This window comes from Plectropomus leopardus, chromosome 15 (assembly GCF_026936395.1).
Source record: "Plectropomus leopardus strain MGB_pleo_1.0 chromosome 15, ASM2693639v1, whole genome shotgun sequence".
Taxonomy (NCBI): Eukaryota; Metazoa; Chordata; class Actinopteri; order Perciformes; family Serranidae; genus Plectropomus; species Plectropomus leopardus.
The window spans coordinates 21,789,018-21,815,122 of NC_142190.1; the positions used below are offsets into that span (position 1 = coordinate 21,789,018).

At 38.0% G+C, this 26,105-nt stretch overlaps 1 long non-coding RNA gene across 1 annotated transcript in view; it reads right to left on the reverse strand.

Annotated features, from left to right (window-relative positions):
• LOC148187295 (uncharacterized) overlaps positions 1 to 25,686 on the reverse strand; it is an 89,615-nt gene extending 63,929 nt beyond the window's left edge. The window contains exon 1 of the long non-coding RNA XR_015778842.1: positions 25,633 to 25,686. This is a non-coding gene — a long non-coding RNA (uncharacterized LOC148187295). The remainder of the gene's footprint in view (positions 1 to 25,632) is intronic.
• Positions 25,687 to 26,105: the final 419 nt, after the last annotated feature.

The window sequence follows — 26,105 nt, forward strand, 5'->3', positions numbered from 1 at the left end:
CTCTGTTTTAGTATCCCTTTTCAAACATTTTAGTACTGTACGTGATTCAGTCTAAGGTCACAGGAATATTTGTTACATTTATAGTCATCTAGCTCTGAGGCTCTTTATCATTGGATTTCGATGTGAAGTTATAAAGTAGTAAAAAGTCAAGAGTGACTTGGTGTGTAGCTGAAAATTATGGTTGTTACTTTGTCTTAACAGTTGGATCAGATGCTCTTTGACATTATTTCCTTTAGTTGCTATACATATTTGTATTACCTTAATACATAAATAGAAAATGTCAAATCCACATCAGCAGCCTATATTAACAAGCTGCAGTATATTATGACAAACATGCCAGTAAAAGTGAGTGTCTGAGTGATGGCCAGAATCTGAAATGGACACAGGCCAAAGGGATACTAAGAGTCAGAGGCCCCCCTTGGACCTCAACTGCAAAATTTTACACAAATTATCATGTACCAACCAGAAAGAGACTCAAAAACCACAAATAGATGCAGACGAACTGCAAATAGTCAAAAAATAACTACTAAAAGTGTCAAACAACCACAAAGAGAGATAAACAACTAAAAAACACACAATACAACACTAGGAGATACATGGCCATACAATAAAAGTTAATAAAAATAAATAAAGCCAAATGACTACACAGAGACACAAAACAACAACAACAGAGGCAAAATCACTATTACAGTCTTTGTGTCTTTCTCCCATATAGGAGAGGTGGTGGGGCCTTTTGTATATCTGTGCCCTAGGGCCCATTTTCTCATAGTCCGTTAGTTATTAGAATGAAGTATGAATGGGTGTTTTGTTACCAGTGAAGTCTATGAGGAGCGTTTGGGTATTTTAAGCCCAGATGATCAACTTTATCTGAAATAGAAAAAGGCAGAGAGCACATAATTGGTTGGGCAGGCTTTAATTTAGATCCTGCCCTTTTGTCCTCTGTGCCTTTTTCAGATTGAGCACCAAGATGAAGTTTTTAAACCAATAAGTCTGAGGGGCATTAAGGATTTCCATGAAGCTCCTCACATCAGATGCACATGACTTAGCTCTTTTCAGCAGTTTACAGTGGTCACATTGAAGTACATAACTTTGTCTGAGGATTTTTTAATTCATCATTGTGTCAAAATGCCATTTAAGGGTCATATTACTTTATTTTAGAAGGGTTTTGTCCCTGAGATGCCTTTGTAATTACTTTTACTCACTCTGATACCTGTCTTTCCCTTTCTCTCTTTCCTTGTAACAATAATATATCTCACAAAGGACATAAAGAGAGCAATTTATGTTTGAGACCTGACCCAGCAGTCGAGTATACATTAGCTTGTAAGTGATAACATTAGAGCTGCAGCAGTGTTTAGTTTAATGGTCAATAAATTAACTGGCAGCAGAGTATCTACTTTACAGTATGCAAAAGCAGTAATAAGATATATATATATATATATATTGTATAAACTGTAGATAGAAAACAAAAACAACAATGTGAAAACATTTTGCTAAAACTTTCAAATTTCTGTCAAAATGATATTTTTTTGACAGCCATGTACAGTATAATTATGTGTTGTCAAATTTGGTTAGGCAACATATTCTCACTCCTAACTGTCAAATAACAACATCTGATTAGCATCCCTCCGTGTCAGCTATCGACACACATAGGCACCCGTTAGTGGCCTTGATGAGATGCACTGGGCAGCATGTCACCTTAGGCTTGTTACATATGTTGATTCATGTTAAATGTTAAATGTGTCTTTTCAAAATAAACGTCCACTTCCACATGAAATGTACTGTACCTTTGGAAAATTAGAAATCGAGGACAATTTCTACTCCTTAAATGCATACAGTCTATCAAAATATACTTAAAATTTAAGTAAAAATAAATGTAATTGGGTTTACTTCCATTGTCATATTTTTCTGCCCTATTTGATCCCTATGAATTATGTGTATCGGCAAACACACAACTAACAACTGATGTCAATGGCAGGCTTTGCAAATTCTTGATAATTTATTAACTGGTATTGACACATACAGTAGATAATATACTTAGTTAACTCCAACTAATTGAACTGTTACAGATATTTTTGGATACTTATTAAAATTAATATAAAACATAATTATTAAAACTATTTTAAAGATAACTTATTGATTCTAGTGTTATTTTTGGGGTAACTATATCTATTTATGCCTTGAATTTCAGAAAGTATGAATTCATTGTTTTTGTATTTACTATGCAGACACGCTGAGTGCCAATGAGGTGTATGCAGATCTGTTAGACAATCTTGAATGGCCAGCATCTGAGAATACTTAAGAAAATGATAATGAGTTTCCCCCAGTTCAGTTCGGATATAAACTGTAAGACTCATGAAGCATTTTCGTTTCAAACTTCTTAATTTCCCTCAGTGGTCCCCATCTTATGAAAGTGTTTGCAAATGGCTCAGTCTCAGTGTCATAAAAAGCACATTTCATGGTGTTTTACAGATAAATGTAGTTTGGTTAATAGGCTATTTCCTGAATGCATGATTTGAGTTCAGTGTTCACATGCTGAACACTCACAGCGCTGATTGGCAGGCAGTCCCAGCCTTCCTGATCCAAATCTGCTCAGCAGAGGCAGTCCAGAAGGTGTCTCAGTTGCCTGACTGGAAGGATTAAAGACGGCATCAAACAGTAATCTGAGATCTGTTCATTACAGCTCCTCTGATAAAATGGAAATATGGATGTGGGTTATGCAAGTCGAACAGAGGGATAGAGCTTCTGACTGCCGAGGTAGTTAAGTGGTGCAGACACAATAGGAATCATTAAGTTGCGTTAAATTACCTAAAGCAACTAAATAATAAACAACTTTATCAAACAATCATTATTTCCTCAGACAGTGTGGCTAAATTCTTGATTGCATGACAGTCTGATTGGTTTCTAATAATATGACTTGGCCATCAAACAATTTAATTCCAGTCAGTTCAGAGCATATGGTAAAAAAAAATCCAATCTGGTAATGACAAATGCTACAAATTACTCACTGCTCATTGAAATCTTTGCAAGACTTTCCACAAACCATCAGCGTCATTATCTACTTAAAGAATATGTTTCATGTTACTCCAATGTAGCACATAATAACACGGAGATGTTAATTAAAAATTCAAGCCTCTAACAGTTTTCAGTGTCTTAACATCCATCCATCCATTGTAGAGTTAAAATAAGAGTTGTGTGCAGGAGAACGGTGTGGAGATCACACTCGCAACCAAAGCAAGCAAATAACATGGGTGCATTATTTCTATAAATGATAAGGAAAAGGCAGCAGATTTTGATAAGATGATGCCACCCACATGCCATTAAGGATGTGTAATTTGGACAACTGTGTAAGTCTATGGAGGCCCATTAAATAACTGTGGGCGCTCCGTAGGGACTTTTGGAAAGTACCCAATACATAGCAGGGATGAAGGCGAAGGCAATCAAGAAAACACATGCCCCTCTCAGTTGCTATCATGATCTCCACACTTGGGAGTTGCATTATCCAAGACATCAATCATCTGTGTAACCTATTGTGTTGTATTGTACTTAGTTTGAAACATGAGTAATTATCTAATCCACCTGTAACCATGGTGTAATATCATTAGTAAACCAAGTTGCATTAGTTTTGGTGCCCAGGAGGCGCCAGGAGGCATCCTGATCAGGTGACCAAACCACCTTAACTGATCCCTTTCAACGCAAAGGAGCAGCAGCTCTACTCCGAGCTCCTCCCGGATGTCTGAGCTCCTCACTCTCTCTCTAAGGCTAAGCCCAGACACCCTATGGAGGAAACTCATTGCAGCCGCTTGTATCCGCCATCTCATCATTTCAGTACCCAGAGCTCATGACTATAGGTGAGGGTTGGGGCGGAGATGGACTGGTAAATCAGTCAGATGCAACTCCTGCATTACTGCAGACACTGCATCATACCACCTGTCCATCTCACACTCCATCCTACCCTTACTCGTGAACAAGAGCCCAAGATACTTGAACTCCTTCGCTTGGGGCAGCAACTCTTCCCCCACCCAGAGGTGAAAGTCCACCATTTTCCGGCAGAGAACCATGGCCTCAGATTTGGTGGTGCTGACCCTCATCCTGACTGCTTCACGCTCGGCTCCAAACCACCCGAGTGCATGATGGAGGTCACGGTGTGATGAGGCCAACCGAACCACATTGTCTGCAAAGAGCAAAGATGCAATTCTTAGGTCCCCACACCGGACCCGTTCCTCTCCCTGGCTGCGCCTTGAGATTCTGTCTATTAAAATCACGAACAGAATCGGTAAGAAATGACAACCCTGGCAAAGTCCAAAACCAACTGGGAACTTATTTGACACAGCTCACACTTTGGTGGGTCAGGACAGCTTGTAGAAGCAACCCTGGCACCCTGTATTCCCGCAGTACCCCCCACAAGACCACCCGAGGAACGCGGTCATAGGCCTTCTCCAAGTCCACAAAACTCATATAGACCAGATGGGCAAACTCCCATGCCCCCTCCAGCAGCCTCACAAGGTTAAAGAGCTGATCCTCCGTTCTACGACCAGGACAGAATCCGCATTGTTCCTCCTGAATCCCAGGTTGGTCAATCGGTCGGAGCCTGCTTTCCAGCACCCTGGAGTAAACTTTCCCGGGGAGGCTGAGAAGCGTAATACCCTGATAGTTGGAGCACACCCTCTGGTCACCTTTTTTAAAAATGGGAACCACCACCCCTCTCTGCCACTCCATAGGCACTGTACCCAACCTCCACACAACATTGAACAGGCGTGTTATCCAAGACAGCCCTTCAATGTCGAGAGCTTTCAGCATCTCAGTCGAGTCTCATCCACACCTGGCACCTCGCCACTGAGGAGCTTTTTGACCACCTCAGCGACCTCTGCCAGGGATATGGATGAAGGTTCCCCCGAGTCCTCAGACTCTGCCGCCTCTATGGAGGCAATGATGGCTGGGTTCAGTTCCTCAAAGTGTTCCTTCCACTGCTCGACAATATCACCAGTCCGGGTCAGCAGTTCTCCTCCCCTGCTGAGCACAGCCTGAGACAAGCCCTCCTTTCCTTTCCGGAGGCCTCTCACAGTTTGCCAGAACTTCCTTGAGGCCAACTAAAAGTCCTCCTCCATGGCCTCCCTGAACTCCTACCACACCCAAGTGTTTGCTTTGGGGACCACCTCAGCTGCAGCCCTCCTAGCCAACTGGTACCTGTCCGCTGCCTCAGGAGACCCCAGGGACAAGAAAGCCCAAAAGGACTCCTTTTTAGCCTGATGGCCTCCTTCACCACTAGTATCCACCAGCGGGTCCTCTGGTTGCCGCCACAACAGGAACCAATGACCTTCTGACCACAGCTTCTAGCAGCATTGCATAAGCACAAACAACATTCAGAGACCTTCTCTAAGTAACTGTCAGTTGCATCAAGGCAACCCTCTCATTCTTTGGGGTAAACTCCTACACAGTAGCGCTCAGCCGGGGGATCGTGAGTATCCCCACACCCGCCCGGCCCCTCTCACCCTAGGCAACTCCAGAAAAGGTGAGAGTCCAGCCCCTCTGCAGGGGTTTGGTTCCAGAACCAGTGCTGTGCATGGAGGTGAGCCTAACTATATCTAGCTGGTACCGCTCCACCTCATGCACCAGCTCCAGTTCCTTCCCTGCTAAAAAGGTTAAGTTCTACGTCCCTAGAACCAGTTTACAATGCCGAGAATAAGCATGCCCAGGGCCCCGCACCATGTCTTAACATATTCACTTGTTTTCATTAACATAAATACAGTCACTTACTTTTGAAAATATAGATATCAGTTTAACCTTCACAAATCATAAATCCATAATATAGTAAAGCTAAAGGACACTGTTCAGGATAATTGTTGTGGTGTGTGCTACATGTGGGTCTGGTTTCCAGAGAATTTACATCTCTCAATCTGTCTTTTTTTTCTCACTCCAGCTCAATCTACCGCCTCTCTTGTCATTTGATTAAAGTTGTCCTTGAGTGTGTGGCTTTATAAAACATAAATCATTAACAGAGTAATGCAAATTGCATGTACACATGAATAATGTTTGGTGTGTCACCTTTGTCTTCCCTGATACAACCACAAATGAGTGACAGATTAGGATCCAGATTGGTTTACTTAGCAGAGTATGTTACATTTGAACATCAAGCAAATATGTTAAATGGGAGAAAGACTTTTTTTTAGCTTAGCATTTACATTGATTACATAATATGGTCAGCCACCAAGGAACAATCTCCCAGGAAAATAAAGGCTTGATTTACAATACAAAGGAAGTGTGTCAACCACTGAAAAGGAGTAGGATACTGCTTTTGTTTTATTGGTAGCTATTGGTAGTTATCCCCAGTTACTAAAGAGTATCAATGTGAGGCCTTCGCAATTACTATTCCCAGTGAATGGTGGAAAATCCAAGGTGACTGTGGAAAACGAAATGCAGTGTGGGTTGTTGGCAACACACACTGCATTTCACACTACAACCTTCACAGAAAAAAAGCCAGGGCAAAAAACAGCAGTTCCTCTAATGGCCATCTGAGGCTGGCTCAACAAGTGACTCAACCCCTACAGACCCCCATGTTAGCATGTCCAACTTTAAATCAGAAATAAACAGGTGTACCGTCTGGTGCAAAAATGGTTTTAGTGTCTATAGCTAATTTCAACTTTCAATAACTTGTTGAAGTCATAACTTATAGTTATTAATATGAAGAATCTGATCTGTTTTTTCCCTAAACCACTCTTTATAATTAAGGAACAAACAATAAATCAGTAGGAGTTCTTTTGCTGTGCTCATAGGATTCTCAGAAGGGAGACAAGTCTGAGAACAGTTAATGCACAGAATTGAGACTTGAACTTGTGCAGGCTTATTTATACATCTTTCAAGTTTCCATTTGGATTGTACTGTTATCTCAAGAGATGATGATCCGAGACAAATAATGATCAGTGCAGTGAGAAAGAGAATTAGGGGTGTGCGCTATGACAATATTAGATCGTGAATTAGATCGTGAAGAAGTAGAATTAGAAAAGAATTAGTTTGTCCAGCAAAAAACTTCAACATCACTAATATGTTACCTGACAAAAGATATGGTTCTCATCAAAACAGTGGAAAATAAATTTGCGCACACAGATTGAAATCTGTTCAAAAAGGTACTTTGGCCTAAATGTTGTGTTATTCTTTTTTATTTTAGGGCTGTATTTTATAAATAGAGAAATTAGCTTGGTTTCACTGTTCAGTAACATGCACAATAGTCTCAAAATCCAAAATGAAAAAGAATAGTGATAAAATCGTGATCGTGAAAAAATGTGATATTAAATTTTTGCCATATCTCCCACCCCTAATTTTAAGATCTTTAACACTGGGCTGAGACCACAGGAAGGCTATGAGAAAATGGTCTATACCTTACACTGACGTTAAACTGAGCCTAGTAATGTCTAGGAGAAACACACTGGACAAAGAAGATATCTTATTTAGAAATTTGAAATTTTTACAGTATTTGCTAATGGTTGATGAGCACAAAGAAAAGGTCTGATTGAGCATGCATCTGTGGCCCACTGTAAACCGGCTTGCTGGACAATGTTGAACCTTTATGCTGATTGTGTTATGTATGCCATCTCCCTGATGGTGGGCTGATTACTGAGAGCAGATCTGTACTATGTCTTGGCCTTGTGTTAATACCATATGTTGATTGGTTCCAGAATAATCTGAACCATGCTTTCTGATCACCATATGGGAAACTTAAATTTCCCTTGAATAGATAGTGGCCTTGTGATGATGTTCCAGCTCAGTAATAATACTGACTCAGTTTTTGTTTTGTTTTTTTTCACTTGTTTGCTGCAGTAAAAAAGAGGTAGGTCCAGCTATTATAAGTTTGACAAGTTCAAAAAAGAGGTGTGCTCCATTACTTGATTGGCTATCCTGTGAGAAAAGACTTGGGGCTTCAAGTTTCGTTGAATAACTCAAAGAGGACGAGGGGCAAGCTGCTTAACTAGTTAGCCAGAGAAGAAAGCCATCTGACTGGTTAACAGATTTAGAAAGGAGGTCAGGCCAGCCCTCTAATTAAACACTCATGTAGGGCCTTCCACCAGCATTAATGTACTGCCTGGGCAGAGTTCGGACCTGACTGCACTAAATCACAAGTGATTACCAGCCAATAACCAAAACAGATACCCATACAACAGTGGACAATCAATTTGATGAGAACACACTCTGCAGCCCAATGAGCAAACGGATCGAAAACAAAAAAAATCTCAGTTCATTTCCCCCTATTGTTCTGCTTTCTCTCCTGAAGGTCTTTACAACAATGGGTTCATGTTCAATAGGTACAGTGATGTTGCTTGTTAATTGGTGTGCAAGAAATCTGTATTCAGAGGTGTCCTCATATAACTTTGTATATGTCTGGGAGCACTGTCAGCATTGTGTCCTCAGTTGGCTCATATGGCCATGTTTACCCCGCAAACAGTCTGTGCTTTATTGACTGGGTTTTTCTGGAAAGACTCATCTCTTTGCACCCTATGCTTCACTTCGCCTTTCTCAGATTGCCACTTTCTGTTAAAAGGTATTGTATCCTCTTAATCATTTAGGACAGACCATATGTTGTGCTTCGTACTCTTGCCATAATGAATTTAAGGCTGCTTCTGCTACACTTTGCAAGCTCTTTTACTTTTTTTGTTTGTTTTTTTTTTTTAAATGGGGAGGTACAAGCCTACTTTCTACAGTCTAGTCAGACTAAAATTTTAATGAATTAATGTGAACTTTTGTATTTTGTAAGCCGGAGCCTATTTTCCTGAGATCAATGCAGCCACAACAGCAAAATAGGGTGCAATGGAATCCCTATGGGACATTGCACACTGTCAATTTATGTCCATTAAACGCTCTTGTTTTTGCCAATGTCGGCCTTAAATTGCTATTAGAATTTAAAAAAAATAATGGTGGACCTGTTAGCGAGAGTTGAAAGGAGGAGTGCTCTGAAGAGTTTATCATGTTTTAGGACAGAAGGAATAACTTAGTCTTGTCTAATAGGTATCTTAAATTTATAGCTACTTTGTTGATTTCGTCAACGTGTCTGCAAGATTTTAGAATAAGGCTTCCGAGTTAGACTTGATTACACTTAATAACTAACAGACTGAAACAATGAAAGGTAAAGACAAACGGCTTATTCCTCTGGATGGTCTCATCCATAATGTTGTAAGACACTTATAAGAACAATGTGAGCCTGTCAACCACTCTTAGTGGACATAAATTTACAGTGCGCAATTTCCCATAGGGATTACGCCTGTCTTGCCACTGCAGCTGTAGACATCTCTCTCAGGACTCGACTAATTTCAAAAATTGTTGCCTTCTCAGACACAGAACATGGGAAACTACAGTTCAGGTTCAAAATTAACAAGGTTTCTCTAGATTCACTTATTCTTTGGCCACACACACAACATTACATTCATTACCAAACACAATTTTGACTATCTCTATTCAACTTACACATGAACAAGAGCAACATGCCTTCGAGGAGAACAAAAGTGTAGTGCCTCCAAGAGGTTTTTTTGTTTTGTAATGGGTTTTGTTGTTTTTACTGGTATAAAAGTAATATTTCATCACAGTGATTCCCAACTCCGGGCTAATTAATTAATTGTACCCCAGGAAGTACTTCTGTAGTTGCCAGGGGGCACATATGTAAAAGATCAGCTATTTAACTAAATTAAATTCAATAAAAATGGAAATTGGTTTGACTTTAAAAACATATCTCTGTATTGTGTATAAACAGCTGAAAATGGTTAAAAGTTGGTGTTAAACTGAAGTTTTGTATATTTACAAAAAACAGCAAGCTGCCTCTCAACTTGTGTCAGATGTAGTAAATGAACTCTATGTGCTGTAGTTGAGGGTTCATGCAAAAGTTGGCAAGCAAGCAGAGAAGTTAAATAGTTAGCTAACCGTATGAATTAAGTTTCCCAAAAGTATGGTAAACTGTTGTTAGCTTTATCATAATTTCGTTTTTTTTAAAGGCATGATAATATGTAACCTGTTCGCAACCTCCAAAGGTTCAGCGAGCACAATAAAACAATTCTTCCACCCTAGTCTGCTTCTGTAGCCTTCTTCATGCGTATTAACAAAAACACTGTTGATGAAATGAGACTAGACTTGTTTTCAGATATAGTGGCAAACTGAGAGGTGTTTGATAACAGAAGACCCAAAGTGTGGCATCTTGCTTTTCCATTAATTAATTTGCTTACAATAGGTTTGTTACAGGAAAGTATGAAAAAAAAAGCGAGCTAAAACCTTGAAAACTGATATTAAAAGGGAGGCTAATTTGAGCTGAATGGACCCTTTCAGCGGGCCTGCTTCTTCTGTACGGTTATCAAAACTTTTGTTTCTTATCCTTTTTTGTGTCTGGAAAATAATGCAGCTTCTGATTGTGTTTTTAATGCAGGTGTGAGATGTGCCTTAGTGTGTTAGCGTGCATGTAAACAAGATGTATACTCTTATTATACTCAGCTCCCTAAGTGCAATTATACTACTCCTAAGACAATAAAGATGCGTCAACAGACATTAGAAAATAGACGTCAAACTATAAGCGTGCTATTGGCCTTAGACAACTAAAGTCATTTGATACATTATGAAGGCTTTTTTATGTCTGGCTGCTTTTTTAAATTCAATAATAAAATTCAGCTGTATTGATAATCTAAAACCCTCAAGAAGTCAATTTACAACACTTACTTCATGTAGACTAAAGTTTACTGCATATATCTACCTTGATATCTGTTTTACCTAGGCAGTAGGACAAGTTGACTTTAGCTTGGACACTGCACTTCTGATCATCATAGTCAGTAATGGTGACTCTGTGGACAGTCGAGGACTACATACAGACACTTCCATCATTCAGTAGAAGCAATATTCAGAGTAAGTATAAAAATGGTAATGCAATCATTTATGTCAAAGAAGGATGTGATCATGTAGGGAAAAAAATGCCTTCAGCAGGTGATAGCAGGGGGTCCATAAAGAGTGGATTCAGTGTGGAGTTGGAGAAGAGCATGTCAAATAGACATTAAAAGCATCAAGACTGGTATTTGCACCAAGGGGCACAGGAAAGCTTTATATGAAAGGAGGGAAAAAAACTTTATAATTGATGCCAGTGCCCTCCTGTTCAAACAAACAGAAGTTTCATTTCAGACCACTCATCATCAAGGAATGAAAAAAGTGAACAGTTTGATCTTTCTTCAGAAGCAGAGCAGACAGAAAATGGAAAATATTTGCAGCTGTGATTACTTCTCTGCTTCTACACTTGCAACAATTTGTAGGAAATGTGAGTCTTCCTATTTTCCAAAATAAAGGTAGACTTATAAAATCAGCATCAAACCTTAAATATTGACTGAATTTGTTAGCAGGGGCATTTGCTCAGACTGTTGTCTGTATAATTTATTGTACTGCGTGCACTGGTTGTACTAAGACAGTAAACAGACTTAATGGTGGTCTTGACTATGATATAATACCTAATAGACATAACTGATGGCCCTCACAGTACAGTCAGACTGAAAAACAACTCGCCCAGGGTTCTTAAGGAATATCTCAATTTATTTTGCTTATCATCCAACAATAGTTTGCTTCCCCTGAACAAATTCGTTCAAGATGGATGTTCCACTTTTTATTTGAATAGTTGTGCAGAAGCAGTTTGAGGCTATCCAAAAGTCCCCTTTCACAACTTCTCTGAATTCCATCTACTACCCTGACTTTGTCACCCTGTCGGTCTCACTACATGTAGTGCACGATACATCTTGCAGTAGTGCTGGACATTGGCATTGGACATAAATTCGGTGGTGTAAAAACATCTAATATGGATGTAATTCCATGGGATACAGGGCTACTGTGTAATGAGAGAAATTCCATCCTATTCGCTTTCATCCCTTGCCTCCAGCTTCAATAGGTATGGATATTTACATGCATACTATACGGTGGCAGTAAGAGCTCACTGCTCTGCAACCTACAAAACACATGCAAAAAGGTTAAACTAAAGCCCATGAAGAAACTGTCTTCATCAATTTGACAACACATGCAGCATTTACCAAAGACACTGCAACATGAGAAAACTGGATGACATAAGATGCAAGTAAGGAAAAAAGAAAACTTTGGTAATCCATTTTCAAAGTCTGATCTAAAAAAAATGTCTCTGGTGTTAAGAACAGGTGGGAAAAGGTATTGCCAATGATATTGTTCAAAGTTCATTAATTTGTTGCCCTTTGTGAAAGAGGTGAGAAGAAAGATTTGGCCTTTTTTTTTTAAATGTGTGTTCTTGTAATACTAATTTCAGCCACAAGAGGCTGCTAATTTTCTAAAACCTACAAATACAGTGCATGCAGATTCTAAAACTCTGGAAAAAGAAAACATGATTGCCATTAGTTGTCGTCGTGCATTTCAGCCTCTTGTGGCCAAAATGAATATTAAGACAACAATCAGAAAAATGATCCTGTATGAAAAAAATCATCTGCCAAACCCTTTTCCCTTACCTGTTTCACAGATTATTTTTTAAGGACCTTGTAAAGATTATCCTGGCAAAAAATATGTTATCTGTGATAAACACATGTAAGAAAACACTTTGGATCACACTTGGAAGAGTGATCACCTTATATTTTTTTTCCCTCTGGGCTTCCGTAGAAAAACAACCAAATACATACATATAGTATGCTGCAAATACAGACAACACAATCAAATACAAGATGCTTTTCTGTATTCTTTATCACATTTCTATTTCTCTCTATAGTGGCCGTTTCAATACACCAAAGTTCCTAGGTCACCACATAAAGTAAAAAACTTTAGTCATGCACACTAAACTGCCTTACAGCACCATTGCTGTCACAATTAACCATACCTGTATTCTAACAAAAATAATATCATAAATGATGTACATATAAACATAACCTAAGAATAGTCTACTACTATACACTATTTAAAATATACGGAAACTGCTATGTAAACCTAAATAATATCAGAGCCTATATTTTATGTCATATACCAACACAAATATTTTAACCAAGTATAAAATATGTGATCAAGTTGCTCTTATACTCTCTATGCAGGGTTATTTTTTCTTTGCATGTCCACCACCCATCAAAATTGAGCCTTCAGACCTCAGCTAACTGGCACACACAGCAACTGCCTTAAAGTTGTGTCACGGCTCTGTCACATCTCATGACTCAAATGACCACTGGAAGAATTTCCAAAGAACATTTGTCTTCAGTAGCTGGATTTCCAACATGAATTTGTGTTGTTTTACCGTCATGTTTTTTGTTTTACATTTGCAGCTCACTTAGATGTGTTAACAGATGCTTTGCGACTGCCCTTTACTAAGATTAATTACTGTACCTCATAGCTCCCTCCCTTCTTTCTTCCTTTGTTCCTCACCCTCTACTCTCTGGTTACTTACAAACCAAACAGTTACAAAAATACAGAGGTTTGTTGTACACGTGTTGAGAGGAATGTCCATTTTAAACTATAGCAATTTTAATAAATATAGGCAATAATATAATAGATAAATGTAATAAATAAATGTTGTGACTAATGATAGCTAAGGCGCTCTGGTGGCCAAGGGGTTAAGGTGCCAACCATGAACTGCACCTGGGTTCAAGTCAAAATGTCTCCTGGGAAGCCAATTAGGGAAATGCACATTACGTGTCTGAAATGGAAAGTCATTTTGCAACCTTAAACCTTGGAGGAAATGTCATCTTGTTAAAATTCTGTACCATCACTGGGTTGAAATAATATGTAATCACACCTGTAAAGCAATTACAGTTCATTGGTAGTACAAGTCTGCAGAGCTGTATCACTGTCATTTTTTGTTTGACAAATGTTTCAACATTGGAGTGACTTTTCATGGTTAACTTATCCTTCACTAACTTAGAAATCATCATTATGCTTTGGCTCTTACAAAAAGCATTTTAAAACAGAACGTAAACATTTTAATCTCACACTAAACTCACTCACAAATTTAATCAAAATCTCACATAAAGGGTCCATAAAATGTGTGAGTGTGCATTGTTTGTGTCAGCAAAGACTGCTGGGAAGTATTTATCCGGTATCTGAGTGAATATGTGTGTGCAGGCAGAAGGGGGTCCTCCTGGGGCTTACTTATACAGATTTTTTTTTTGAAGTAATTCAAATCCCATAAGCACCAGAACTTCCTCAGGTCATACTTTATCAACAGCTCTACCACCTCTAGCTCACATTAACATGTGGCCCATGTGAGATTTGACGAAGTCAAATTTCCCTCAGGCTGACTGAGTTCAATCCTCAAGAAAGGCAGCACACACACACACAAACACACACCGTTTTCTCTGGAGCTATTGACAAACCCTTTCTTATGTAATGTGGAAAGACCGTAATGAAAACCTAGTGATGCAAGTATCGCAAAATTGATATAACTTAATACAAAAAGCATACATAGAGGAGAATTTTCACCAGTGGCGTCAAAGTACTCTTTAAACCATGTTGCAAACACAATTTGTCTCCAGAATTGTATTTTTGGAAACAATAATGCACTGAGTGCAGACTGGAGTCAAATAAACAATATTGCTTCCTGCTTCATCTGTCAAACATCATCTGTAAAGTAGTGAGTAATTTTGTTCAGATTACAGTGAACTCTGTTGACTGATGACAACCACAGTTCTGTGTATCATTTCATAACCTTTTCTAAAAATGATACATACTTAAATCATCAACCAATACAGATAATTTGACACAAAGTAATTTACTTGTTTGTGGTTAAACAAGGGATATGCTTTCTCAGTAGTATTGTCGCAAATTATTTGGCAAATGTATCTAGTCTATTATCATATTTTTCCATGGTTTCAAACATAGGCTACATGTTTATATTTTTTATCAATGAGAAAGACAACCTGGCAACCTATTCAAGATATTCCCAAACACACGCTGAAATACTTTCCAGCCCCCTGTGGCCCTGAACACAGTAAGCAGGTATAGAAAATGGACAGATAAATAGCTAGTATATATTTTGGCCAAATTGGTGTCCTCACTACAATTGGACCTGAGGCACACATAAACACAGGAAACGAAAAAAGCAACCTGTTTTACACAAGCCACACAATGCACAACACTAAGGCATAGAGCTGTTCCAGCATGGTTCGTTTTTCTTTCCTGGAAGACTCCAAAGCCTATATCATTTTATGTGAGATCAAAAGTGAGACAGAATGTAATATCAGTGGCGGTTTTAAAAACCGTTAGACATAAATGCAAAATAAAAACAAAAAAAATTCAAAGACTTCATTTTTATGCTAAGTATTAATCCCACATGCCACATATTCAGTGTTCTAGTGCTTCATTTTCTTGTTTTATTGTCAATTTTCATTTTTATACAAATAATTAAATATTTTTGCACATTTATTTTAGAATAAAAGTTATCAACCATTACTCGAGCAAAGGTACAAACATCAACAGGTTGTTTATGGAGATTTATTCCACTCAGAAATTAGAGGTGAAGAATAAGTAGAAAGGACAGTGTGCATTTAGGTGTGCAGCTCCGGGGGCATGGCTGTTTTACATTGCAAAACTCATTCCTGAGCTGGTGTGGAAATAGATTAATAGGACTTCTAAGTGTCTTTTAATATCCCCTGTGGAGATTTACATTGTGTTTTTGCTTTTTAATTCACTGAAGCCTCACGTCTTGCCCTTAAGGACAAACAGCAATTTCTCAGGTGCTTTCAGCGTGGTAGCCAGTTTATGTTTGCAAATTGATTTTGTTCAGCTGTAAAAATGGCTTTGATCTGTGAAAATAACCTCCCTTTGTGATTTTATCCCATAATAATGCACCACTGAGCATGTATACTTAAAACAAGAATAAAGTAATTGGTGTTCTATTACAAAAGATTAATTTACAGCATTTTGTGTTTAAGGACATAAATAATGTTGAGAGCACTTCATGCAGGGTACTGAATGTAAAGGCATACAACTCTGGTGGTTTTTCAGTTATTTTGGCTGATCAGACCTCTATTCAAGCTGACACTGGGCAGTCACCAAACTGCATATACATGAAAAATAAAGGTGCAAGTTGTCTTGCTCTAGCAAAACAAAAAGGGGAATCAGGGAGTAATCAATCAAGTGTACTCTATACACACCCCAAACCCTGGAGGAGGTCTAATCAGCATTAAAAGAAGTAAGGGGAAAGTAAGGTTTATTTGTATGCCAACTTTAAACATGGTGTTATTCAAAGTTCTTTATATGAAATACAAAAATGCATTATAGCATATTTTAAAACACAAAGCATCACATGATATAAAGGGAACTTATTATGCTAATATCTGTACTTTGAGTTACTACAAGAACATTTTTCCATACTTAATGTTAAAAAAAAACAAAAACTTTATTTTGATCAAACTGTCTGTGCTGGAACACCTGTACTAACCCTCTATCAGAAACGCTCCATTGTAGCATGTGTTTATTTGAGCCCCCCTCCTGAAAAAGCCCCGTCTGCTCTGATTGATCTGAGTTGTGATGCCCTACAGCCCAAAAAGACCAAACACTATTTTCAGCTTCAAAATCCCTGCATGACTCTCTACGTTCAGGATTTAATCAGTTCGTTCTAATAACATTCGGAAAGTCCAGCTGCACAATTGAATCATTTTATCACCGTTTAAGTTAATGAAGCGCTAAACCTGAAGTAGCCTGCTCCATGGGACGTACAGTGCAAAAGCAGTGATGATCATCCGGGTAATGCAACTGAACCATTTTGGCTTCATGCACCACTGAGCAACTCTCATGGGAATTAACAGGGCCCTGCCTTAAACTCTGTATCCACACTTATTTATACATCCGGTCTTGTCACCTTCAGTACAACCGAGGGAATGACTGTAAGCTAGTATTGCAGCTACTTCAACTGTGAAAAATCACAAATAAATGCTTTGACAGCAAAATGTTCACGACATGTTCCAGTAGGAATATGATCCAAATTTGGGGGAGAAATGCAAAACATCAGCAACCACGATTACATGTATCTTTTGTCTCGGCATGTTGCTACATGCAGCAGTGTAGGTTTCATAATGTAGAGACTTGTAGCATCATGTCTGGAGCAGAGGAACATGTAAAGTTATCAAAGTAGAAAAAAACTCTGAAAACAGAAAGAAAGTATCAATTTATCCTAAAGGGAACCTTATATGCTTACATGCTTTATTTTCTTTCATATATTTATACTAAATATATGGAAGAAAATAAAGCATATATTTATACTAAATATATGAAAGAAAATAAAGCATATAAGCATATAAGGTTCCCTTTAGGATAAATTGATACTTTCTTTTTATAGTGCACAAATTCTCAAATACAAGCTTCTGAGGAGTATTTTTTCCTTGCAGTGGTTAGAAAATGTCTAAGAACCTCAAATTGCCTGAGAAACTCATGCATAGCTGTCACATACTGGCAGCAGGCATCATACCTTAATCCCAGATTAAGCTTTGAAGCAAGGTTACTCAGTGATTAATCTCAGAAGCTGTACATCATTTGGTTTGTATCCATTAGTATTTAACGATGACTTTCAGTTCCCCAACTGCACAACGTGTCCTGTGAAATGACAGGATGAATTGCAATAGATAAAAAATTGGACTCATTAACTATACATCATTATGCATCCGCTCCAGTGCCTCTCATCTCCTTTCTGCTTTGCGTTTTTGTCAAGATTGTTATTCTTGAAACAATGACAATGAGAACTCTTTCTGCACTTGCCAAAGCAGAATATTGATGGAATTTGTGAGATGTAACTGTTTTCTTTTACAAAACATTGCTCATAATGCTCATGAGGTTTTAGATCACCAAGTTGTAAAACCCAATTACGATTGCACTGAATAAATTGTATTACTGGATTGTCTTCAGAACCACATCTGTACTATGTGCTCACAATGACTGTCAGCTGTTAAACTGTAAAGCATCTCCATTTATTCTAAAGGTTTTCCGCTTTCCTTAACTGTTCTAATCCCGCAACTTCTGACTGGTTGGCCAGCCTCTTGTTTGTTACACCTGCTGCTGAAAATTTAAAATGCAATACTTTATTTGACTCTGGAGGATGTTTCTCTCAGAAAATATTGAGCTACAGCTTTGCAATTGTTTTTTTGTTGTTTGTTTGTTTGTTTGTTTGTTTTTGGGGGAGTTACAAGTGAATATTTGTTGGAAAATTGCTTAAAAATATGAGAATTCATTATCTTTGGGCCAGGATTTTTTAAGTTGATTGCATCAATCTGGCTATTTGGAGAACGTAAATTCTGTCCAGACAGCAACACAAACGAAACAGCAGGGGTTCATAAAAATCATGCCAAACCATCTTCTGAGAACAATAACAGGTTTTATGAACCCTCATAAAGGGTCCCATATAATCACCCCTTTCTATTATAAATTCAATTTTATTGTTTTTTACTGACTTACTTTTTAAAAGCCCCACTACCATACCAAAAAGGCAATATATTGATATTCATGTCATAAGACATTAAGTATTTTAAAAGTTGTACATAATATGCAGTGGGAAATGCTTTTCATTTTCCCTATGTCCCTCTTTATGTTGGCATAGTGTCTGTTTGCAGTGCCTTTGAGGAGCTGGTGACCTCACCTTACAGCTTCGGTCAACTTGGTCACTCAGTTTTTTTTGTTTTTTAAGATACTGAGTGAAAATATATAGCAAAAAATCTTGATTTTAGAATTAATTTAGCTAGATATCAATGTCCCTTTTTTAAGGACAGTTGTGTAGTATAATGTGCTGTATCTACAAAAATGGGTTACTGTGAAATGGTCCCGACATATCATACACTAAAGGAATATCATAAAAACTTTACACAAGGTTTGAAATGATGATGGCTACCAAGTGAACTAGTGCTCAGGATTTTTAAATATATGATCCAGCTGATATTGTTTCCAACTGCTACTGCTAATGAACAACTAGTTTATTTTTACAATGATTTTTGGTTTAACATTAAGTACAGAAAAGAAACAAAAAAGTTATTTTCACAAATATTGAGCCAACACACAAAATTATAAATCAACTGTAAACCCACAAGAATTCAGCAGCATATTGCATATTTGATTATTTCAATCTTCATATATACATATAGTAATTCTTCATAAACACAACTCCTTGTTTGACTGACCTTGAGTTGCATAGTTATCCATCTGGTGCTTTCACACATTTAATTCTAAGAAAAGAGGGTATTAAAAAAGCATAACTTCCAAGGGGGATTTCTACTTTCATCCACAAACACAATTTACTTTTTTCTAAAATGTTTGGAGATACTGTTTCAACAACATTTCGAACCGATACGTAATATTCTCTTTAACATACATACTGGGAATGAGCTCCACCTGACCATGGCTCTGTGCATGGGCCATGGGATGTTTTCTGTTTCATACTTTTTTTTTCGCAAGTATGAACCTTCTTTGTGTTGCATATAGTTTCTGATGATTGTGTTGAGCGAATTGAGAGAATAATCATTCATATAATATATCTGGTGATTGTGTCTCCAGTACATTTCTGACAAAATGTCACAAAGCTGGTCAATCTCTGCCTTACAGTTAGCCAACTCAGTCTTTCATGCAGGTCTATTACATTCTGTAAGAGCACTGTAACTGAGACTCAGTGATTATCCTCAGATTTCTGCTCAGATTCGCAGGTAAACATGATTTCTGTTGGTCTTGAGGTTGACGTATCTCAGTGATGAGCTGAAATATTCTCATAACACATTGTGATGAAACTGTAAAGGTCCCTGAGTCATCAGCATTTGATTACTGGTTTTCTAAACATGTTGTTTCTTGTAAACATGTTTTGTGAATGGCCGAATAAGCCTTTGAACATATCAGGACAGTATTAGGGCATTGTTGTTTTCATAAGCATTATTACTGATAATAATATTTTATGAGTCAGTTACTGTGTCCTATATATGATGTGAACAATGTAAAGAACACTACATATAGCATGAATCAGAAATAGTTCTGGAGCTGTCCATGACCGACATATGATGGCCTCAGGGGAATTTTCATACACATATGAATACATGACATAATCATGCTTACATAAACATAGAAAAAGACAAAGAGATAAAGCAGGACACACGTAAGCATCTTGTTATGGTGTCACTGTCAATGTGTTGGAAATGACATTCAGTCTTGGCTATAATCTTTAGAAAATAAAAATACATATTCCTTCTATTAATTCAGCAGGCAAACTATTCTCCTGGAATATTACTTTCTTGAAAGCAATTTTTTGGGGGGTTGACCGTGTTTAGTTAAAGATACAGTAGCCCTAATGCAAAACCAGTCAATTTTTTGCAAACTTTTTGTCCATTCAAGCTTTGGTGCTGAAAAAACACATCAATAAAGGTGGGCAGAATGGCTATGGGTATTCATGGTCTCTAGAGGATGAATCCTAAAGCCTGTCTAGACACAAGAATATTTGTTTTCACATATAGAAGAAATATCAAAATATGATGGGCATAAAATTGAAATGAACACACTTTGGAGAAACAGTAATCAAATGAAAACATAAACCCTATTTGCACAGGACTACTATTACCTTTGGACCTCTGGTAATTTGTAAAAAAAATTGCAGAGGTCACATGTGGTCTTAATACTGCATGAATTTTTCATGGCCATAATTGGTTAAGTAAAAATTCAACCGCAAATTACCAACCATATTTCGCCAAACACAGAGGTCATGTGATAATGCAAATTTGAATCTCTGTGATCTGGGTTTGTGTTATTATCAGGGCTGGAAATTAGCAACGGCCACCAACCAAATGCTGGTAAAATATACAAGTGGTTGCTGGATTTTCTTCACTCACCAGCCAAAAAACACAATGGCAATCTATTGAGTGGCTCGTAGATTTTAAAATCTACCAGCCACAGTGGCAGATGGACAAAAAAGTTCGTTTCCAACCCTGAATATTATTGTTGTACAGTGGCATATATGCATATAGACAATTAAAAAGTATATTTGGGTAAAATACAGAATTCAATTATCCCATGCGAATGTGCTGCATGGAACAGAGATGTAAGGGGGTAAAATTTAAATCACATGAGGTCCCTTTGTAATATTAGTCTAATGTGAATAGTTCTTTAATCCCTACAATACCCCAAGATTTTCAGGAAATTTCCTGTGGACATAGTGGGCTCAGACAGTGAATCCTAATGTACTTGGTGACCCCCTGAACTTTTCAATATTGCTACATTCTGCCCAAAAGTTGAAGATATTCAACAGATACTGTTGTCAAATTTCAGCCATATTTTTTTTCTTGGTAAAATAGTATTATATTCCTTGACATGACAGATAATTAGGTGTACCACTTGAGCAAAAGTAGTCTCTTATTCTCCCCCCTGGCTAATTCAGTGAGCTCTTGTGAGCTCTGTGATATACACTTCATGCATTAAGTTTTCTGACCCACCATGGATAATAATGGCTGAACGACAGCAATTATTTCACTGCACAGTTTAAGGTTTTTGAGTAAGAACATTTCCAGTTATTAAGAAATTAAAAATAAATGTATACCCTACAATGTACAGACAACTGAAGTTCACTTCATTCTTGTCACAGTGCCACTACAGCAGCTTTGCGAGCTCTCCATAAAAGTCTGATAACATGATATATGAGGACCCTGCAGCAGCTGTGAGCAGGTTTGATTTGCATTCAGGTGTTTCTAAGCTGATCAGGAAGCAGCTACGGAAAGGTGGATTTTTCAGAAAGAATAGCAAGGTGGGGCTAAAGAAATGCTCTCACATGAAAGGTGGAGAACATATGTAACTTAATTAAAAGTGACAAGACTTGAAATGTCACTCTGTGTAAAAAAAAAAAAGTCTGTAATTAGGCGCCCTGATTAAATTCTGTCTATCGCTTAAAGACCGCATACTGCATTTAAAACATTCACCAGTTAAACTGAGGAATCTAATTAGAATGAATGGCTTGTGGATCAAGTCCAACTCAGTCTGCCATGCTGCACTGACAATAATGGAAACAGAGGATGAGGAGATTGGGCGGATCAAGTGAAGTGGGAGAGAGAAGGGTCTTTGAACAAGTAAAAGAGATGCGTGTGTTGGACCATATCAAAGCCCTTGGTTTATGTCTCTGTCTGGCTCTCTTGTATTTCACTCACTACACTTTGGTATAATATTCTTTCACTGTTGCCTCAACTCTGTCAGGCAGACACTTTTCAGTCCAAAATGTTACCTAACAGCAAAAATCCTCTTTCTTCAAGCAAAATCTTGGCAAATGACTCCATCAAAAGTTTCCTCGATGAGAAAACATTTCGGAACATCTGAGTTGGAGAATAAAGAGGTAGATGTGAGCAAGTAATTTAAGGAGTAGAATTGCAGGAAGAGAACTGGGATTGGGCCAAAAAACAATATTTCATCTTAAATATATAAAAACAAAGAAAGAGAGAGAGAAAGAGACAGAGAGAGAGACAGAGTATTTATTTATATCATCATTTAATTGTATCTAAGGCTTTGGCAATATTGTTTTACAAACATTTATGCCTATAACGCAAATTGAACTGAAATTGTATTGAGAGACTACTAACTGTGACTGTGTTTCCACATAAGTGACAGACAAAGCCAGGCATTAAAGCTCAACCTCTGATCTAAGGGAGGGCCGCTATCACTCATTGTGACACCGAACATCAACTAACATCTGCTAATGATCAGAGGCTCCTAGTGGATTTATAACAACATAAACAAGGCCAACACTGCACTGGTTTTCAATTTCAGGGAAAACTAACTAGCCTGTCTGGGAGAGTGCTGATCATTCAACGTCTAACAATATAGTTAAAACAGTGCAATCAATGAAGACATAATCATTCTTACAGCTCAAGAGAGCAGCTTCTCCCAACTGGATCCTCTTTGTTTTCCAAAATGTTCACCTCTGTGATTACAAGGATGCGCTCCAGATTTTCAAAAAGCTTTGTATCCTAACAGTAGTATGTGTAAATGAAAACTTCCCTACATCTTACCAGCACCCAGATCTCACTGCTCATCTCTCAAACATACTGGATGACAGGTCTGTCTTGAACTGCTGGCTGGTTCAAAATACAAATTGTACTTCTACATTTTTGCATGCCTGTCACCATGGACACAAAGAGGACAGAAGCAGACAAAGAGAGAACCACGTTTCCCTCAAACTTAGACCAAACTGATTAAACTGTAAAACTATAGGTAGTACTGAACTAACATAAACCAAGATTCTGTTAATACAATAACCATTTATCTACTCAGTGTCTTCAGAAATATATTTAAGTGCACTACTTGGCTGTTATATGAGAATTTGTGAAGAGGAAGAGGAAGTGGGTGCCATACTGTTGCCCATATTGTAAAAATGGGTGCTAAAAATACTGAGATCAAACAGTAAAACTAAGCAGTACTGATCAGATATGAAATAAGATTCTGTTACTGCATTGTCTATTATTCGCCTCAAATGTTTTTAGACATATTTTAGTTTACTGTTTTTTTGTTACCAGTTGGCTGCGTTATTGTTTCCTGGGTCAAGACAGCCAAGCTTACAGTAAATCAACATCAGCAGGAGCATTTATTGGTCTGGTGTGGCGCAGTGCATTCTGGTAGATGTAGATTTTCTACCACTTGAGCAAAAGCAAATGCCATAGTTATTTTCCTCTGTTTTTTCAAGTCATGTGGCACTAATTAAAACTGTACATGCATCTTTCTACTGCATAGGCAGCCAAATTTTAAGAAAAGACCATGTTTCTAGCAGAGAAATACTTCTCTAATTTTAAGCTGCATAATGAGTAGTTGCCATGTGCAAAGACTGTATCAGCAAGTGTTTACCTGTTATCGAACAGCATTAGATACATGAATCCTCATTAATGACAAAGTGCTGACATTCGCAGTCTGTGCCAAAAGCATGAAACAGGAACTGTGATGTGTATTTCACATCTACCAGCTTATAAAAGGAGTTGGGATTCACTGATGACCAAAGCTTGAGGAAGGGGGTTCCTCCCCATTACAGCTTCTGACTTATTATGTCTGTATTTTAGTAATGTGTATAAACTGAGCAAAGGGTTTGCACATGTCAGGGATACCACGGGAAAAGGCTAAAATCTTTGCTGCTCTGAGACCATAGTCATTGGCAGTAGGGCCAAACAATTTTGAATAATTTTGACTGATATTGCATTTGCAAAATAATGAGTGATATTAGAGGAAATTTTAAAAAATTACATGATTTTTCCATATTTCATTGAAAAAAAAAAAAAGGATGATTATGGGGGGATTTTTGCAGAGGTCTTTACCAAACAACAGCATTTTCTTAAGTCTGTATAATATGGTATTTCTGCCAGGACATCTTTGTAGCATGTCAGTATTTAATTTAAAATGAAACTCTGAAGCATATTTTGCCTTTAACAAATATCTCGCCTCCTGCAATTTGAAGGATGCAGCAGGCTGTGATTTCGCTAAAATTTCGATTAATTGTTCAGTTGTTACTGGCAACCACTAATTATACTCCAATCATGACCATGACATAAATTAAAGTAATAAAGCAAGTGTGTTTCGCATAAAAGTGACAGAGACTTTCTGAGGAAAGCGGAGCCAGACAAGGTAAGGCTATAATCATATCTTGAGTATATGAGAAGTGAAGTACATTGAACTGAAAAGGCTTTTCTGTTCAAGAACTAACGTAAGCAGCAACTAACAGTCGTAGAGGAACAGAGAGAAACAGAGCTGAGAGAAGCAGATCAACAATCATTCCAGCTACACAGTTCATTAAGACTTATTCTGTTGTACGCAGTTAGCCTAGTGCTTCATTGAGGGGGACAGCTAGATCATGCCCTTGTGGAATTGCAGCACTGAGTGCATTTGGGACTGCGGTGCAACAGCAAGCTCCTGTCACAATAAGACTTGTCACATGATGCTTCCAGGGACTACAAAACCAAAACACAACTGCACAGCACAGAGTCTCAGCAGAGGTTGGAAGTTGGTAATGTAAAAAGAAGCTTCTTTGTGGATCCACAAGGGGCTACATAGCCAGTCATGTTGGGCTGAATGCAGATGAGTTCTCAAAGTCAGACTGGATAAGAATATATTTAGGAATCAACCCTGTCCCCTGAAAATTGCATTTATTGCCAACACAATCACTAGAATAAATGTTGGCATTGTATATTTCTGCACATAATGGATATGTAACATCTGCTTTTTAGTGGTTATTAGTTAATAGTTACATGTTGAAAATTTACATTTCTTTATTTTCCACATAGTTGTGTTAAATGAGGTAATGTTTAGGTACAAAAACACTTAGGGCTAGAAAGAGGTCATGTTTTGACAGCTAGGAATGCCGCAAATGTTTTGCTAAGAAATGCCTGGTTTTGTTGCTTGTTGATCTTAAACGGTAGTCTGCAGCAGGGCTAGTCCTACATTTTTGGGGACCCTAGGTAGGATTTAGTTTGGGTGCCCCCTAAACTATTTAGCTTGTTTGTAAGCATTGCCAATACTTGCAAATGTTTACATGACAAAACTGTCCAGCCTCTCTTTTATCATTTGTCATTTTACACCTTGTCCCACATATTAAAAAAACTACCAATATTTGCATGACTGCAAGAGGCCATTTGTCAGGAAAAAACACACAGGTTGTTTTAAGCAGGCAAAGCTGCTGATTTTCTGGAAAGGACAGTCTCAGGAAATTTCATTGCTCACCATGCTCATGTGTTGAAGGTTTCTCAAACACTGCAAACATCAACCATCATCTTGTTCTGTAATTGAGAAGAGACAAGAGGGCAGATGATTATGGGAGAAAGCCACCTTGAAACATTCCCTCACATCTTTTTAATCAAGGCGACAACAGAGTTCTGAGGACAGCTGAGTGTAACTACACTTTCCTCGTGTCCGTATGTTGCATTGGCAGAGAGCCTACACACTTCAAATGTAGCAGCCAGTTGACCAGCTGGAAGTCAGGATGCACATACCATGACCATGCCATTTCTCAGTATGTGAATACTGGAACTGCTGTTGCTGCTGTGCTTTACAAGCTAACTAACTGGCTGTTTGCCTGAGCAAGAACAGTGATAGTTGCATAAGCAGGCTTGATGTGGGTAGAGGAGTGAGGCACAGATCCTGCTTTGTAATACCAAGATGTCTAATGTGCAATCGTCTTTGACATCCCATTTGCT